This window comes from Oryctolagus cuniculus, chromosome 6, assembly GCF_051225735.1.
Source record: "Oryctolagus cuniculus isolate XC-2025 breed Fujian yellow rabbit chromosome 6, ASM5122573v1, whole genome shotgun sequence".
NCBI classification, from domain to species: Eukaryota; Metazoa; Chordata; class Mammalia; order Lagomorpha; family Leporidae; genus Oryctolagus; species Oryctolagus cuniculus.
This window is the reverse complement of record NC_142872.1, coordinates 34,228,892-34,245,754: the sequence shown is the minus strand read 5'-3', so window position 1 is coordinate 34,245,754 and position 16,863 is coordinate 34,228,892. Positions and strand designations below refer to the sequence as shown.

Below are 16,863 nucleotides of genomic sequence, written 5' to 3'. Positions count from 1 at the left end.
TTTGCAGCTATTTTTCTTTTCTTTTTAAAGATTTATTTATTTACTTGAGAGGCAGAGAGAGAGAGAGAGACAGAGAGAGAGACAGAGAGAGACAGAGACACAACTCCCCAGAGGTCTGCAATGGCCAGAGCTGTGCCGATCCGAAGCCAGGAGCTTCCTGTGGGTCTCCCACATGGATGCAGGGGCCCAAGGACTTGGACCATCTTCTTCTGCTTTCCTAGGCTGCAGCAGAGAGCTGGATCAGAAGTGGAGCAGCTGGGACTAGAACCCATGCCCATATGGGATGCCGGCACTGCAGTCCGGGGCTTTAACCCACTGTGCCACAGTGATGGCCCCGCAGCTATTTTTCTGTCTTGCACCTAAGCTCTCTGAGAGCAACAGCAAGATAATTACTGCACTTTTTCAAATATCACCATGGGAAGCACTGGGAGGTTAACAGCCTACCAGTTCTTAATCCAAGGTTAAAACCAAGTGTCTAGTTGACAGGAGGGGACGTGCCCAAAGTTCAGCTTCTGAAATTTCCCATTTGTGGTGTAAAAGCACAAAGCCCTTGTTGCTGTGCCTTTAAAGTAATTAATCTCCCTCATTCTGTGGAAAATGGCAGGGGAACAGACTGGAATCCATCTCTGATGTTCTTTTGTTACAGGGTCAGAAGTTTACACATGTTTCTTTAGCAGTTTTGTTTTCCCTATAACCCAGAAGGTGCTTGATGATCTCTTAGCTTTGTTGTTAATTTATCTGCCCCTGCGAAGAGTGACCACAGCTTTCCTCAGAATCTGCATACTTCAGGACACAAAAGCAAAGAGCTAATGAGAACTCTTTGTTTCAGCTGCTCCAGTATAGGTGCCTGACCTGTGGCTGTTGGCTCTACCCTACTCTATCCAGAGGAAAATGAGGTCTTTGGAAAATGTTGAGACTTTATCTTCTCTAATTATTTACCCATTTTTACTTCCTGATGTTGAAATGATGCTCATTCAAAATATTGTGAGCATGCAGAAGAAAAACATGCATCGTTCTATCACTTAGAAGTGACCATTTGTGATACTCCTCTAGTCTTTTTTGTACACATATGGGCATAAAATTCAGAAACATGTGCAGTTCTGTATATAACATACTTGAAAAATAATTTCCTTGTGGAGGCTGGTGTTGTGGCACAGTGGGTTAAAATGCCACCTGTGACACTGGCATCCCATCTAGGCGTTGCCTGGGGTTTCGGCTGATAAACTTCCAATTCAGCTCCCTGCTAATGAGCCTGGAAAATCAGGGGAAGATGACCAAATGCTTGGGCCATTGCACCCTCATGGGAGATCTGGATGAAGATACTGGCTTTGGCCTGGTCCAGGTACAGTCTTTGTTTCCATTTGTGGAGTGTACCAGTGGATAAAAGATCACTCTTTTTTTGCCGCCTTGTCTCACTCTGTAACTGCCTCTCAAACAATAAATAAATACTTTTAAAAATTTCCTTGAAATGCTTTTTATGTTATGTTATTGTTTTTTTGACTTGATAATACATCATTGCCTGCACGATTTTCAAAGATTATATATTATTTTAATCATGTGGTTACATAATAATTCAGTTAACAGACACGATACTTTCAAGCATTTAGGTTGCCTCTTCTTGCTAGATAATTAATATTGCTCTTCCTTGATTATGTTTCATTTACATAAATTCTTGTAAGTGTATCACAGGGTTCTTGAGAAGATTTGGCTTCCAATTAAGTCCCTTGCTTTCCTTTTAAATTGCTTTGTAGTTTAAAAAGGAGCCCAAGATGAAACTATGTGGTCTGAGAAAGTTCTTCTCTAGAGAGAATGAACAACTGGATTATGAAGAGTTGAATAAAACTCAGGGCCTTTGAGGGTTACAAGTCTGCTGAGGGCAGACTTCTAGGACCAAATTAAACCTAACAGGGAGTTGGAAATATTAACAAATGTCAAATGTACACAAACACACACATGACTGAGGCTAGGGCCAAAAATTTGAGAATCAAGGGACTTCCACAGATGCCCTGTTAGAAGGTGATAACAGTCCTCAATTCTTTGACAACATTAATAACTTTCTTAATCTAGGCCCATCTGTCCAAAGCATCCATCCAGATGCTTACTCCACTGTTTGGCTCACATGCTAAGGTGCTTCCCATTAACTGCACAATATCTGCATACAAATAAACCCTGGAATATCTCAGCCATCTGTTGTGTCAGTGGCTATTAGAATTGGGAGATGGAAATCCTGGACACCACCTGAATGAGCACAGGTAGTGCTGGTCAGTGGGTGGTGACCATTAGCCATTTCCCTTGGCTTGTGTTCTGATTAATATGTGAGTGTTTCTACTTACATAAAACCCAAAGCACAGTAACACCCTTAAATTACTGCTGGAAAATACTTTAAATATTTTGTTTACTGTTTTCCCTATATTATAACCTACCCCCGGACAAAATTTCAAATGCAAAGATTTATTGGCAGGTGCAAGGAGAATGGGTAATTAAGGGCGAAGTGATCAAGGAAAGAGAAGCTGGCCCAAAGGTTATTGTCAGGTCAGAGGCACAGTGGAAAACCAGAAATAAATTCCCTGAGAAAACTCTGAAATGTGATGCAAAAGCACAACCCTTAGGATTATCCTGCTCTGAAAATCAGACACTAAGACAAGAATAACCATGCAAGAGGCTTACAGGGGCTATGACCTATGAACTATGACTGTATTAGGAAGGGGGACCTTTCAGACAACAAGGCAGGTCTGGCCCTTTGGAGAGAAGAGAAAGAAGGAAGCCTTGTAGACAGAATTCCAGACTATGGCAGTCCTGAAAAGATCATCCAGGCCAGTGGAGAGTCTGGAAGCAAGAGTAGCCCAGTCAGTGATGATGGGGTGTGACAACTGGCACCTCCGTCACACCCAGTCATTATCTGAGAGCAGACCAAGCATGAGTCTGGGCCAGGAATATGCTTTTCCTCCAAACGTGCTGGGTTCTCCTCTATTCTTTTTTCTGACTAATCCAGTGGTTTGTCTTAGAGTTCCTAGGCCATCTCTCTCTCTCCCTGTTTTTTTTTTTTTTTTTTTTTTTTTTTCTGAATGTACTGAATCCTTAAGTTTCCTGCTAATGGCATGGCTTTAAATAACATTTATATACTTGTAACTTTCAAGTTTATGCCTTCAGTCCTGTCCTTGAGTCTGAGATCTCCAGCCATACATTCAGCTGTCTTTATGGGTATCTAATAGGCACCCCTAGCATAACCACCCCCACAGGTAGTGAAAACTCAAAGTGCTACACTGTCCTTATTTCCATTTTTATTTTGTTTCTTCTTCATATGAATTATGCTCCTACAAAGAAAGAAATTTTGCCTACCTTATCCCATGCCTGTATCCCCAAGGGTAGCACATGGTAGTGTTAAACACACACACACACACACACACACAAATGAGGGTATTTCTTTTTTCTTTTAATTAATTTTCAACAGATTCAGTATGACTTTTAAATACAAGTATAAGAAATAAGGATATTCTCTTCCTCTATCCCTGCCCCCACTTCTTTCTATCTTTTTATTTTTAGTTTGTGAGGTAACATTTTAATTTACATTACAGTAAAAAGACTTAATACTTCACCGAATAAGGAGTTTGAGTAAAAAGCAAAAAGACCCTAGGTTAGTGGGAATAAAGACAATGACTATAAACAACAATTGAATGGAAAAATGACAGTTTCACCTATATACAGTTTTTCGTCAATTAGTCACTCATAATTTCTTTCCATGAAACAGATACAATGACAATGTAGCATTTAAATATTTCTGTGTGGTTATGAGATAATAATTAAGTTAATTAAGACTTTAAGCCATTTACTTTCAAGAGTTTATGCACAAGAATAATTTTATTTTATGCAGATTGCAATGCAAATAATTATACATTAGATTTTTTTGGTCCTGTTTTAGTTACCACAGATCAGGGAAGATGTATGGTATTTGTCTTTTGGGGGTTGGCTTAGTTCAGTAGATATAATGGTTTCCAGTACCATCTATTTTGTTGTGAAAGAAGGGTTTCATTCTTTTTATGGCTAAGCAGTATTTTATAGTATATTATATCATATTTACTTTATCTAGTCATCAATTGATGGGCATCTGGGTTGATTGCATGTCTTAGCTAGTATGAATTGAAATGCAATAAAAATGAGGGTACAGACAATTTCTTTTTTTAACTTTTATTTAGTAAATATAAGTTTCCAAAGTACAGTTTATGGATTACAATGGCTCCCAACCCCAATAACTTCCCTCCCACTCCCATCCATCCCACCTCCTGCTCCCTCTCCCATTCCATTCACATCAAGATTCATTTTCAATTATCTTTATATACAGAAGATCGATTTAGTGTATATTAAGTAAAGATTTCATCAGTTTGCACCCACACAGAAACACAAAGTGCAAAATACTGTTTCAGTACTAGTTATAGCATTACTTCACATTGGACAACACATTAAGGACAGATCTCACATGAGAAGTAAGTACACAGTGACTCCTGTTGTTGACTTAACAATTTGACACTCTTGTTTATGGCATCAGTAATCTCCCCAGGCTCTAGTCATGAGTTGCCAAGGCTATGGAAGACTTTTGAGTTTCATATGCTGAATTTATTTCATTTGGGTAAATTTGTTGGAGTAAGATTGCTGGATCATGGGATATCTATTTTCACCTTTCTGAGGAATCTCCATATTGCCTTTCACAATGGATGCATTAGTTGTCATTTCAACCAACAGGGGACCTTTTCCCCCACATCTTCACCAGCCTTTTTTGTTTGTTGATTTCTGTATGAGAGTCTTTCTAACTGGGGTGAGTTGAAACTTAATGGTGGTTTTTATTTGCATTTCCTTGATGGCTAGTGATCCTGAGCATTTTTTCATGTGTTTGTTGACCATTTGAATTTCCTCTTTTGAAAAATACCTGTTGAAGTCCTCTGTCCATTTCTTAACTGGATTGTTTGTTTTGTTGAGTTTCTTGAACTTTTTATAGATTCAGGATATTGACCCTTTATCAGTTGCAAATATTTTTTCCCATTCTGTCTGTAGCTTCTTCAATTTGCTGAAGTTTGTTTTGCAGTACAGAAGCTTCCTAGTTTGATGTAATCCCATTTGCCAATTTTTTCTTTGATTGCCTGTGCTTCTGGGGTCTTTCTCACGAAGTCTTCACATATGCCAATGTCTCGCAGACTTTTCCAGTGTTCTCTCCTATAGTAATTTGATGGTGTCAGATGGTAGATTTAGAGCCTTGATCCATTTTGGGTTGATTTTGTATAAGGTTTACGGTAGCAGTCTTGTTTCATACTTAGGCACATGGAGATTCAGTTTTCCCGGCACCATTTGTTGAAGAGATTGTCCTTTCTCCAGGGATTGATTTTAGCTTATTTGTCAAAGATTAGCTGGTTATAGATGGGTGGAATTACTTTTGGGGATCCTATTCTGTTCTATTCCTCTACATGTCTATTTTTGTGCCAGACGCAAGGTGTTTTGATTATTACTGCCCTGTAGTATGTTTTGAAATCTTGTATTGTGATGCTTCTGGCTTTGTTTCTGTTGTTTGAAATTGTTTTAGCTATTCAGGATCTCTTGAAGTTCCACAAGAATTTCCACATCATTTTTTCTAGATCTGAGAAGAATTTTGTTATACTTTGATTGGGATCACATTGAATCTCTAAATTGCTTTGGGTATTATGGATATTTTGATGATACTAATTCTCCCAATACACGAAGGTAGAAAATTTTTCCATTTCTTCTTTATCTTCTTCTATTTCTTTCTTTATTGTTTTATAATTTTCATCACAGATATTTTACTCTCTTGGTTAAATTTATTCTAAAGTATTTGATTTTTTTGTAGCTATCATGAATGGGAATGGTCTTAAGAACTTCTTTCTCAGCCATGGCATTGTCTGTGTATATCAAGCTTATTGATTTTTGTGTACTGATTTTATATTCTGCAACTTTGCCAAACTGTCTTATGAATTTCAATAATCTCTTAATGGAGTATTTTGGTTCCCCTGTGTATAGAATCATGTCATCTGCAAACAAGGACAATTTGATTTCCTCCTTTCCAATTTGTATCCTATTGATTTCTTTTTCTTGCCTAATGTCTCTGGTTGAAACTTACAGGACGATGTTGAATAGCATTGGTGAAAGTGGGCATCCAAGGCCAGCGCTGCAGCTCACTAGGCTAATCCTCCGCCTAGGGGTGCTGGCACACCGAGTTCTAGTCCCGGGCAGGGTGCCGGATTCTGTCCCGGTTGCCCCTCTTGCAGGCCAGCTCTCTGCTATGGCCCGGGAGTGCAGCGGAGGATGGCCCAAGTGCTTGGGCCCTGCACCGGCATGGGAGACCAGAAGAAGCACCTGGCTCCTGCCATTGGATCAGCACGGTGCGCCAGCCGCAGCGCGCCAGCCGCGGTGGCCATTGAAGGGTGAACCAACGGCAAAAGGAAGACCTTTCTCTCTGTCTCTCTCTCTCACTGTCTACCCTGCCTGTCAAAAAAAAAAAAAAAAAAATTGGGCATCCTTATCTGGTTCTGGATCTTAGGGGAAATGTTTGTAAATTTTCCCCATTCGATATGATGCTGGCTGTGTGTTTGTCATATATTGCCTTGATTGCGTTGAGGAATGCTCCTTCTAAATCCAATTTGCTTAAGGTTTTCATCATGGAAGCATGTTGTATTTCATCAAATGGTTTCTCTGCATCTATTAAGATAATTATATAGTTCTTATTCTTCTGTTTGTTAATGTGATGTATCACATTTACAGATTGCATATGTTGAACCATCCCTCTGTACCAGAAGTAAGTCCCACTTGGTTTAGGTGAGTGATTTTTCTGATGTGTTGTTGGATATAATTAACTAATATTTTGTTGAGGAATTTTTAATCTATGTTCATCATGGATGTTGGCCTATAGTTCTCTTTCTTTGTTGTGCATTTTCCTTGTTTTTGAATTAAGGTGATGCTCTCCCGGTAGGAGGAGTTTGGAAGAATTCCCTCCCTTTCAATCGTTTGGAATAATTTTAGAAAAATTGGAGTTAGTGTGGGGAGCAACTGGGAGCAACTCGGACTAGACTAAGTTACTGGAATTAAGACTTATTCTATGCATCTGCTCTCCCACAATATGGCGCTGAGAAGGGAAACAGCTTCTACACAGCTGCCTCCAGTTCAACCAATAAACAGCAGGACTTGCTCCTGATTGGAGGAGAGCAGCGTACTCGGCATGTGGGTAGCAGAGTTGGGATTGGTGGAAGAGGACTATAAAGGAGGAGAGAGACAACATGCACCAGGAACATCTAGAGGAACATCTAAGGGGAACACCTGTGCAGCCCCCGAGAGAGCCGGCCGGCGGTGTGCCGCTCCCCCGCGAAAGTGGGGAATGTGGCAGGGGGAACCGCCCTTCCACGGAGGTGGAAGGGTCGGTAGCCAACCCGGGAAGAACCAGCAGCAAACCCGGGGAGGGCCGAGCAGACGAAAGAACAGTGCAGGGTCCTGTGTCGTTCCTCCACAAATACGGGGAGCGACAGTTAGTTTTTTAGAAGTCTGGTAGAAAACAGCAGTGACCCCTTCTGGTCATGGGCTTTTCTTTGTTGAGAGGGTCTTTATTATAGATTCAATCTCCATCCTGTTTATTGGTCTGTGTAGGTTTTCTATGTCTTGATTCCTCAATTTTGATAGATTATATGTTTCCTGGAATATATCCATTTCTTCTGAATTATCCAGTTTGTTGGCACATAGCTGTTTGTAGTAATTCCTGATGATTGTTTTATTTTTGTGGTATGCATTGTTACGTATCCTTTTTCATCACTGATTTTATTGATTTGGTTCTTCTCCCTCTTTTCTGGGTTAATTAGCTTAATACATGTCAATTTTGTGTATTTTTTCAAAGAGCAGCTCTTCATTTCATTGATACTTTATATTTTTTGTTTCAAATTTATTTCTTCTCTAATTTTAATTATTTCTTTTCTCCTACTAATTTTAGATTTGGTTTGTTCTTGTTTTTCTAGGTCCTTGAGTTGTGTTGATATCTCAGCTCATTTATTTGATATCTCTCAATTTCTTGAGATACGCACTAATTTATATAAACTTTTCTTTTTTTAAAAAACTTTTATTTAATGAATATAAATTTTCAAAGTACAGCTTATGGATTACAATGGCTTCCCCCCCAATAACGTCCCTCCCACCTGCAACTCTCCCCTTACCCACTCCCTCTCCCCTTCCATTCACATCAAGACCCATTTTCTATTCTCTTTATATACAGAAGATCAGTTTAGCATACATTAAGTGAAGATTTCAACAGTTTGCTCCCACACAGAAACATAAAGTGAAAAATACTGTTTGAGTACTAGTTATAGCATTAAATCTCAATGTACAGCACACTAAGGACAAAGATCCTACATGAGGAGTAAGTGCACAGTGACTCCTGTTGTTGACTTAACAAATTGACACTCTTGTTTATGGCATCAGTAATCACCCTAGGCTCTTGTCATGAGCTGCCAAGGCTATGGAAGCCCCCTGAGTTCACTGACTCTGATCATATTTAGACAAGGCCATGGTCAAAGTGGAAGTTCTCTCCTCCCTTCAGAGAAAGGTACCTCCTTCTTTGATGACCCATTCCTTTCACTGGGATCTCACTTGTGGAGATCTTTCATTTAGTTTTTTTTTTTCCCCCAGAGTGTCTTGGCTTTCCATGCCTGAAATAGTCTCATGGGCATTTCAGCCGGATCCGCATGCCTTAAGGGCTGATTATGAGGCCAGAGTGTTGACTTTTCTTTTTTAAAAGAGAATTTAATATGTGTATGTTTATTCTTAATTGATATATAATTGTACACACTTATGGTGTACATTGTGATATTTCAGTGCATGTATACAGTGTGTAATGATGAGATTAATTTGCATATCCATCACCTCAAACATTTATCATTTATGTTAGGAACATTCAGAATTCTTTCTATTAGCTATTTTGAGACACACAATTAACTGTTTTCAGTTACCTTACTGTGCTGCAGAACATTAGCAGTTATTCCTCACATCCAACTGCACCCTGTACCCATCACTCATCTTCCTTCCAATTCCCCTCCCCTTTGCTTTTCTAGATTCTGGAAATCACTATTGTATTTGCTACTTCTATGAGATCAACTTTTTAAGCTTTCATATAGTAAGTGGTAATATGCAGCGTTTTTCTTTCCATGCCTGACTTGTTTCACTTAACACAGTGTCATCCAGGCTTATCTGTGTTGCTGCAACCAATAGCACCATATTCTTTTTTATGGTTATTGTTCCATTGTGTATGTGTCACCATATGCTCTTTAGCCATCTACCAATGGAGAACCTAGGTTCATTCCTTACCCTGGTTGTTATGAATAGTGCTGTAATAAACATGGGAGTACAGGTATCACTTTGAGATACTGGTTTCCTTTCCTTTGGATATATACCACAGTAGGATTGCTGGATGGTATAGTACTATTTTTTTTTGAGGAAGCTCCATACTGTTTTCCATGGGGCTGCACTACTTTATGTTACAATCAACAGTGTATGAGAGTTCTGCTTTCTCTACATCCTCACATGTGTTTGTTTTTGTTAATAGCTATTCTAACTAGATGAGGTAATATTTCATTGTGATTTTGATTTCACTTTCCCTGATTATTAGTGTAATGAGCATTATTGCATGTACTTGTTGATGATTTGTATATCTTCTTTTGAGACATGTTTACTCAGATCATTTTCCCATTTTTTAATTGGATTCTTTACTGGAGCTGTTGAATTCTTTGATCTCATCAGCTGAACATGTTGCAAATATTTTTTCCATTTTATTTCTGTGAGGAAGGTTGTTGGTGTTGTGACAGGGATTGCATTCAGTCTATAGATTATTTTAAGTAGTTTGGACATTTAAAAAATTAGTTCTTTAAATGCATGACTGTAAGATGACTTTCCACTTTGTAGCGGTCTCTTCAATTTCTTTCACTTCCTTTTTCCGATTTATTCAGACGTATTTTCCAGTTTTGTAGCTGTTATTGTAAATGAGATTGCTTCTTTGATTTCTTTTCCATCTGATTTGTTACTAGAGTGTTGAAATGCTACTGATCTTTGTAAGCTGGTTTTGTATCCTGCATTTTTACTGATTTCATTTATCAGTTTTAACAGTTTTTGTGTGTTTTTTTTTTTTTGGTGGAGGTTTTTGTTTTTCTATATTTAATGTCAATTACATACAGGGGCTTTTTCACTTCCAGCTTTCCAAATTAGATGCCCTTATTTCTATGTCTTGCTTAATTGCTCTGGGTAGCACCTCCAGTAATTTGTTGATAAAAATATTAAAAGTGAGCCATTGACTGATCAGGATCATATGGTTTAATTTTTCTGTATTGGTATAATTTCTACAGATCCTCTGGTTAATTACTTTTTTTCAAACTTTTATTTAATGAATGCAAATTTCATAGGTACAACTTTAGGAATATAGTGGTTCTTCCCCGCTCCCCGATACCTGCCCTCCCACCCTCACTCCTGTCCCACCTCCTACTCCCTCTTCCATCCCATTCTTCATTAAGATTCTTTTTTTTTTAAATTTATTTTTATTTTTATTTTTTATTTTTTTTTGACAGGCAGAGTGGACAGTGAGAGAGAGAGACAGAGAGAAAGGTCTTCCTTTGCCATTGGTTTACCCTCCAATGGCCTCTGTGGCCGGCGCACTGCGGCCGGCGCACCGCGCTGATCCGATGGCAGGAGCCAGGTACTTATCCTGGTCTCCCATGGGGTGCAGGGCCCAAGGACTTGGGCCATCCTCCACTGCACTCCCGGGCCATAGCAGAGAGCTGGCCTGGAAGAGGGGCAACCGGGACAGAATCCGGCACCCCGACCGGGACTAGAACCCGGTGTGCTGGCGCCGGAAGGCAGAGGATTAGCCTAGTGAGCCACGGCGCCGGCCAAGATTCATTTTTAAGTAACTTTATATATAGAAGACCAACTCTATACTAAGTAAAGATTTCAACAGTTGGCGCACACACACCCACACACAATGAATGTATAAAGTACCGTTTGAGAACAAGTTTTTCAGTTAATTCTCATATTACATCTCATTAAGGACAGAGGTCCTACCTGTAGAGTAAGTGCACAGTGACTTCTGCTGTTAATTTAACAAATAACACTCTTATGACATTAGTGATCACTCGAGGCTCTTGCCATGAGCTGCCAAGGCTATGGAAGCCTTTTGTCACCACAAACTCCATCAGTATTTAGACAAGGCCATAAGCAAAGTGGAAGTTCTTTCCTCCCTTGAGAGAAAAGTACATCCTTCTTTGATGGCTCCTTATTCTCACTGTGGTCTCACTCATAGAGATCCTTCATGTAGGAAATTTTTTGCCACACTGTCTTGCCTTTCTATGTCTGAAATGCTCTCATGGGCTTTTCAGCCAGATCTGAATGCCTTAAGGGCTGATACTGAGGCCAGAGTATTACTTAAAAGGATGTCATTCTGTGAGTCTGCTGTGCAGACTGCATCCCATGTTGGACATTTCCTCCTTTTTAATTCTGTCCATATTACCAGGCACTTGATACAATTTAAATGATCTCTTTAGAATTAATCCTATCTATGTGTTCACTTTAACACTTAATATGATCACTTTAACAATGAAGATGACATTTTACCACCAATTTTAATGGGATTTAGAGTCCCATGACAAGTTTTTAAACTGTACCCTTAGAAGTGAGTCCGTAGGAATGTATTCAGAACTATACAGCTTTAGAGTTAGAAACTTCCTCCTACCTCTCTTATTCCCACTATTATTTTTTTTACTGAGATCTATTTTCAATTGACTTTATACAGATATGATTAACTGTATGTTAAGAGTTCAACTAATAGTATGAAGAATAAAAAAGACAAAAAATCAAATTGAAACTGTTCCTTGTCAAGACAAGGGCTGTTCAAGTAATTGCTTCTCAAGTGTTGTTTTCACTTCTACAGATTTCATTCAAGGTGCTCTGTTAGTTCTCCCAGATCAGGGAGAATATATGGTATTTTTGCCTTTGGGTCTGGCTTATTTTACTCAGCATGATGTTTTCCAGATTGATCCATTTTGTTGCAAATGATCGGATTTCATTTTTTTTTTACTGTTGTATGGATTCCATAGTGTACATATCCCATAATTTCTTTATCCAGTCTTCTGTTGATGGGCATTTAGATTGATTCCATGTCTTAACTATTGTGAATTGAGCTGCAATAAACATGGAGGTGCAGATAGCTCTTCTGTTTACTGATTTTGTTTCCCTTGGGTATATATCCAGGAGTGGGATGGTTGGGTCATATGGTAGGTCTATATTCAGATTTTTGAGGAAATTCCATTACTGTTCTTCCATAGTGGCTTTACCAGTTTACATTTCCACCAGCAGTGGATTAGGGTACCTTTTTCCCTACATCCTCACCAGCGTTTGTTGTTTGTTGATTTCTGCATAAAAGCCATTCTAACTGGGGTGAGATGAAACCTCATATTGGTTTTGATTTGCATTTCCCTGATGGCTAGTGATCCTGAGCATTTTTTCATGTGTCTGTTGGCCATTTGGATTGCCTCTTTTGAAAAATGTCTAAGTCCTTTGCCCATTTCTTTGATGAGTTGTTTTGTTCTTGTTGTTTCTTGGTCTCTTTGTAGATTCTGGTTATTAATCCTTTATCAGTTGTGTAGTTTGCAAATAATTTCTCCCATTCTATCGACTGACTATTCACTTTCCTGTTTCTTTTGCTGTAGAGAAACTTCTCAATTTGTAGTAATTCCATTTGTGAATTTTGGCTTTGACTGCATGTGCCTCTGTGGTCTTTTCTAAGAAATCTTTTTTTATAGATCCTTTAAAATATATTATTTATTTGACAGACAGAGTTACAGACAGTGAGAGGGAGAGACAGAGACAAAGGTCTTCCATCTGCTGGTTCACTCCCCAAACAGGGGCGACAGCTGGAGGTGTGCTGATCAGAAGCCAGGAGTCAGTAGCTTCCTTCAGTCCCCCACACGGTTGCAGGGGCCCAAGGACTTGGGCCATCTTCTGCTGCTTTCCCAGGCCATTAGCAGAGAGCTGGATCAGAAGAGAAACAGCTGGGACTAGAACCAGTGCCCATATGGGATGCTGGCGCTGCAGGTGGAGGATTAATCTCCTGTGCCACAGCGCTGGCCCCTCTAAGAACTCTTTACCTGCGCCAATGTCTTGCAGGGTTTCCCCAATGTTTTCTATTAATTTGATGGTGTCAGTTCATAGATTTAGATCTTTAATCCAAGTTGGGTGGATTTTTGTGTAAGGTGTAAGGTAGGCGTCTTCCTTTGTAGTTCTACATGTGGAAACCCAGTTTTCCCAGCACCATTACAGAGACTATCATTGCTCCATGGATTGGTTTTAGCTCCTTGGTCAAATATAAGTTGGTTATAGATGTTTGGATTGATTTCTGGGGTTTCTATTCTGTTCCATTGATCTGTCTATCTATTTTTGTACCAGTACCAGGTTATTTTGATTACAACTGCTTTGTAGTATGAAATATGAAATCTGGTATTATGATGCTTCTGGCTTTGTTTTTGTTGTATAAGATTGCTTTAGCTCTTTGAGGTCTCCTGTGCCTGCATATGAATTTCAGCATTCTTTTTTCTAGATCTGAGAATAGTGTCTGTGTTATTTTGATTGGTCTTCTTTCTCCTTTTTTTGGTAAATTGGGCCAGTGGTGTACCAATTTTGTTTATTTTTTCAAAAAAATGGCTCTTTATTTTGTTGTTCTTTTTATTGTTTTTTGTTTCAATTTTGTTGATTTCTTCTCTAATTTTAATGATTTATTTTCTTTGACTAGTTTTGTGTTTGGTTGCTGTTGTTTTTCTAGATCCTTGAGATACTTTGATAGCTCTTTTATTTGGTGCCTTTCAGTTTCTTGATGTAGGCACCAATTGCTAAAAACTTTACTCTTGATATTGCTTTTGCTGTATCCCATAAGTTTTGATATGTTGTGTTGTCTTTGTTTCCATAAATTTGATTTCTCTTTTGATTTCTTCTATGACCCACTGCTCATTCAGAAACATATTGTTCATTCTCCATGTGTTTGCATATGCTCTAGAATTCTTGAGTTTTTGATTTCCAGCTTCAATGCATTGTGGTCTGATAAGATGCATGATATTATTTTGATTTTTTTTGAATTTGCTGAGACTCACTTTATGGCCTAGATGTGGTCAATCCTAGAGAGAGTTCCAAGAACTAGAGAGAAAATGTACTCTGGCTGTGGGGTGGAAGGCTCTATAGATATCTGTCCCAGGTCCATTTGGTCTATGGTGTCGATTAGCTCCGTTGTTTCCTCTTTGATTTTCTGTCTGGTTGATCTGTCCATTGCTGTAAGTGGGGTATTAAAGTCTCCCATTACTGCTGTATTTGAGTGTATATCTCTCTTTAAATCTCTTAACAATTCTTTTAAATAGCCAGGTGCCCTGTAATTAAGTGCATTTACATTTATCATGGTCATATCTTCCTGTTGAATTGATCCTTTAATTATTATACAGTGTCCTTCTTTGTCTCTTTTAATAGTTTTTGTGTTAAATGCTGTTAAGTCTAATATTAGGATGGGCACACCAGCTCTTTTTTGGTTTCTGTTAGCATGAATTATCTTTTTCTATCTTTTGACTTTCAGTCTCTGTGCGTCTTTGTAGGTAAGGTAAGTTTCTTGTAGGCAACAAAAATATGGGTTTTCTTTTTTCATCCATGCAGCCACTCTGTGTCTTTTAACTAGGGAATCAAGACATTTTACATTCATTATGACTATCGTTAAGTACCAACTTTGCCCTGTTTCCGTAAATAGTCTTGTTTATGTATTTCGCATTTCATCTCTACTTTCACTGGGTTGTTTCCTGCATTCCTCTTCTTTTTAGTGATGTTCCTGTTTCTGTGTTCCTGTGTGTAGCACATCCTTGAGCATCTTTTGTAGGGTTGGGTGATTAGTTCCAAATTCTTTGAATTTCTGCTTGTGGAAGATCCTGAATGCTCCTTGTCATAAATGAGGTTGTTGCAGGGTACAGTATTCTGGATTGACAGTTTTTTTTTTTCTCTTAGGACTTGGAATATGTCTTGCCATTGTCTCCTTGCCTGTAAGGTTTGCGATGAGAAGTCTGACGTGAGTCTAATTGGATTTTCTCTGAATGTGATTTGTCATCTTTCATGCACATTTTAAGATCTGTTCTTTGTGTTTCACTGAGGTGACTTTTGCTACAGTGTGTCATGGTGAAGTTCTTTTCTGGTTATGTCTGTTGGGAGTTTTGTGTACTTCTTGTACTTGGATGTCTCTTTCTCCAAATTGGGGAAGTTCTCTGTTTCTATTTTATTAAGAAGGCCTTCTAGTACTTTTTCTCTTTCCACATCTTTCAGAATTCCTAGGATCCGTAAATTGGGTAATTTGATAGATTCTTATTAATCTCTAACCATGGTTTTTAATTTTCTAATTTCTTCTTAATTTGGTCTGACTGTATTCTTTCCAGAGATTTGTCTTCTAGTTCTGATATTCTTTGTTCTGTCTCACCTATTCTATTGTTAAAACTTTCCACTGCATTTTTTACTTTGATCTATTGTATTCTTCATTTCTAATATTTCATTCTGGCTTCTCTTTAATATATCAATTTCTAAGAAGCACTTTTCATTTAGATTGTGAATTTGCTTTTTGGTTGCTTCTAAATATTCTATTTTCTGAATTCCTTTTCTGGCATATCCTCTATCTCTTTCTCTTCAGCTTCTTTCATTGAAGAGTTGTAGTGTTCCTTTGGGGAGTTCATAGTGTCTTCCTTATTCTTATTCAGGATTTTTGCTTTGTTTTTCGGCATTTCTGGTTGATTTTGTCTTTAATTTGTGACTTTGAGCATGTGGTGAGATTCCCTCTGCTCTGAGCTGCTATGTGTCTGCGTTGCAAGTGGAAGCATGCAGCCCTGCCTCCTGGGGACTTCTCACTTCTAGATTACGATGGAGGCAATTACCAGAGCTTTGGTGCAGTAAGCCCCACCTACTGGGGGCCGGGCTCACTTCTCACTGGTGTGTGAAATGAGCTTGAGTTTTCCATGTTTAGGTCTACTCCTTGTTGTACAGCTTGAGTGGTGGGGAGGAATTTACTCTGAAATGTTGTGATCCTTATTCCCGGTTGGGTGGGTGTTGTGAGATGGCTCCTCCAGTTAATGGGTGTGTGCACAAAAGGCAAATGTTACAGCCCCCTGCTTACATTCGAAAATATAAACAGTCAACATGGCTTCTCCCGGCCAGCTGTAGGTCTGATTGGTGGGAGGGTGAGACACAGATGGACAAGGACACGCCGAACCTCTCTGTTTGTTCCCCTGTCATTTCTCTTTCTTCCTACTTGGAGCTTCAGACGCAGTTCACCAGGCTCTCCAGCCCACCACAATCCACAGCTCCATGGACTCACTGTTTCTCATCTGGTTTGCTGGGGGTGGGGTGGCACCAACCTCTTTGTTCGGTGTCTCTGCTGCACCTTTGCAGTGCCTCCACTGCACCTCTGCCACTTCTCTTGCTTTTTTGTTCCCTCAGCGTGGACATACCCAGTCTCTGCTGGACTCCTGGGATTCTCTGTATGAATTTCTCATGATTCTGTTGCCAGCTTGTGAAATTCTGCTTATTAACTATCCATTTTGCCCTGGGCAACTCAGAACATCTGTTGCTATACCACCATCTTCATTGTGGTCTGAGAAAATATGTGATTCTGATTTTTAAAAGTCTGTCCAGGTGTTTTTTGGCCTAAAGTAAGTCTGTTCTGGAGAATGTTCCATGTGCTAATGAGAAGAATGTATATTGTGCAGCTGTAAGAAGAAGGTTCCACAAATGTTATGTCTGTTTGTTCTATAACACAATTTAACTATGGTGTTTCAT

At 39.1% G+C, this 16,863-nt stretch overlaps 1 long non-coding RNA gene across 30 annotated transcripts in view; it reads left to right on the top strand.

Moving 5' to 3' along the window:
* Positions 1-16,863, top strand: part of LOC149126097 (uncharacterized) — a 434,465-nt gene that overhangs the window by 183,192 nt on the left and 234,410 nt on the right. For 11 of the 30 annotated variants that reach the window (XR_016236296.1, XR_016236297.1, XR_016236293.1 and 8 more), the window contains one exon: positions 15,052-15,112. The exons of 15 other annotated variants lie outside the window; for them this stretch is intronic. This is a non-coding gene — a long non-coding RNA (uncharacterized LOC149126097). Of the gene's footprint in view, positions 1-6,762; positions 6,817-15,051; positions 15,113-16,524; positions 16,543-16,863 lie in introns of those variants that run through there. 4 more of the 30 variants (XR_016236292.1, XR_016236318.1, XR_016236307.1 and 1 more) reach the window with 4 other exon arrangements.